This window comes from Nematolebias whitei, chromosome 3 (assembly GCF_014905685.2).
Source record: "Nematolebias whitei isolate Nwh7 chromosome 3, NemWhi1, whole genome shotgun sequence".
NCBI classification, from domain to species: Eukaryota; Metazoa; Chordata; class Actinopteri; order Cyprinodontiformes; family Rivulidae; genus Nematolebias; species Nematolebias whitei.
Window position 1 is genome coordinate 1,474,898 of NC_056500.1, and position 2,256 is coordinate 1,477,153.

The window sequence follows — 2,256 nt, forward strand, 5'->3', positions numbered from 1 at the left end:
TGCAGCTGAATGCAGCTGAATGCAGCTGAATGCAGCTAAATGCAGCTAAATGCAGACAAATGCAGACAAATGCAGCTGAATGCAGCTGAATGCAGCTAAATGCAGCTAAATGCAGACAAATGCAGCTAAATGCAACTGAATGCAGCTAAATGCAGATAAATGCAGCTAAATGCAGTTGGATGCAACTAAATGCAGCTAAATGCAGCTGAATGCAGCTGAAAGCAGCTGAAAGCAGCTGAATGCAGTTGGATGCAACTAAATGCAGCTAAATGCATACAAATGCAGCTAAATGCAGCTGAATGCAGCTAAATGCAGCTGAATGCAACTAAATGCAGCTAAATGCAGCTGAATGCAGCTAAATGCAGGTGAATGCAGCTAAATGCAGTTGGATGCAGCTAAATGCAGTTGGATGCAACTAAATGCAGACAAATGCAGCTGAATGCAGCTGAATGCACCTAAATACAGCTGAATGCAGCTGAATGCAGCTAAATGCAGTTGGCTGCAAGTAAATGCAGACAAATGTAGCCTAATGCAGCTAAAAGCAGCTGAATGCAGCTAAATGCAGTTGGATGTAACTAAATGCAGCTGAATGCAGATGAATGCAGCTGAATGCAGCTGAATGCAGCTGAATGCAGATGAATGCAGCTGAATGCAGCTGAATGCAGCTAAATGCAGCTGAATGCAGCTGAATGCAGCTAAATGCAATTGGATGCAACTAAATGCAGACAAATGCAGCTGAATGCAGCTGGATGCAACTGAATGCAGCTGAATACAGCTTAATGCAGCTGAATGCAGCTGAATGCCGCTGAATGCAGCTAAATGCAGCTAAATGCAGTTGGATGCAGCTAAATGCAGCTAAATGCAGCTAAATGCAGCTGAATGCAGCTAAATGCAGACAAATGCAGCTGAATGCAGCGGAATGCAGCTGAATGCAGCTGAATGCAGCTAAATGCAGCTGAATGCAGCTAAATGCAGACAAATGCAGCTGAATGCAGCTGAAAGCAGCTAAATGCAGCTGAATGCAGCTAAATGCAGATAAATGCAGCTAAATGCAGTTGGATGCAACTAAATGCAGCTAAATGCAGCTAAATGCAGCTGAATGCAGCTAAATGCAGACAAATGCAGCTGAATGAAGCGGAATGCAGCTGAATGCAGCTAAATGCAGCTAAATGCAGATGAGTGCAGCTAAATGCAGCTAAATGCAGCTAAATGCAGCTGAATGCAGCTAAATGCAGATAAATGCAGCTAAATGCAGTTGGATGCAGCTAAATGAGCTAAATGCAGACAAATGCAGCTAAAAGCAGCTGAATGCAGATAAATGCAGCTAAATGCAGTTGGATGCAACTAAATGCAGTTGGATGCAACTAAATGCAGCTAAATGCAGACAAATGCAGACGAATGCAGCTGAATGCAGCTAAATGCAGACAAATGCAGCTGAATGCAGACGAATGCAGCTAAATGCAGCTGAATGCAGCTGAAAGCACCTGAAAGCAGCTGAATGCAGTTGGATGCAACTAAATGCAGCTAAATGCATACAAATGCAGCTAAATGCAGCTGAATGCAGCTAAATGCAGCTGAATGCAACTAAATCCAGCTAAATGCAGCTGAATGCAGCTGAATGCAGCTAAATGCAGGTGAATGCAGCTAAATGCAGTTGGATGCAGCTAAATGCAGTTGGATGCAACTAAATGCAGACAAATGCAGCTGAATGCAGCTGAATGCACCTAAATACAGCTGAATGCAGCTGAATGCAGCTAAATGCAGTTGGCTGCAAGTAAATGCAGACAAATGTAGCCTAATGCAGCTAAAAGCAGCTGAATGCAGCTAAATGCAGTTGGATGTCACTAAATGCAGACAAATGCAGCTGAATGCAGCTGGATGCAGCTAAATGCAGCTAAATGCAGCTGAATGCAGATGAATGCAGCTGAATGCAGCTGAATGCAGCTAAATGCAGCTGAATGCAGCTGAATGCAGCTAAATGCAATCGGATGCAACTAAATGCAGACAAATGCAGCTGAATGCAGCTGGATGCAACTAAATGCAGACTCATGCAGCTGAATACAGCTGAATGCAGCTGAATGCAGCTGAATGCAGCTGAATGCAGCTAAGTACAGCTGAATGCATCTGAATGCAGCTAAATACAGCTGAATGCAGCTAAATACAGCTGAATGCAGCTGGATGCAGCTAAATACAGCTGAATGCAGCTGAATGCAGCTGAATGCAGCTAAATACAGCTGAATGCAGCTGAATGCAGCT